Consider the following 234-nt stretch of genomic DNA (forward strand, 5'->3'; position numbering starts at 1 on the left):
AAGGGAATCCCCATAAGGTTAACAGCTGATCTTTCAGCAGAAACTCTCCAAGCCAGAAGGGAGTGGCAGGACATATTTAAAGTGATGAAGGGGGAAAAGGTACAGCCAAGATTACTCTACCCAGCAAAGACCTCATTTAGATTTGACGGAGAAATGAAAACCTTTACAGACAAGCAAAAGCTAAGAGAATTCAGCACCACCAAACCAGCTTTACAACAAATGCTAAAGGAACTT

This window comes from Physeter macrocephalus, chromosome 4 (assembly GCF_002837175.3).
Source record: "Physeter macrocephalus isolate SW-GA chromosome 4, ASM283717v5, whole genome shotgun sequence".
Lineage (NCBI taxonomy): Eukaryota > Metazoa > Chordata > Mammalia > Artiodactyla > Physeteridae > Physeter > Physeter macrocephalus.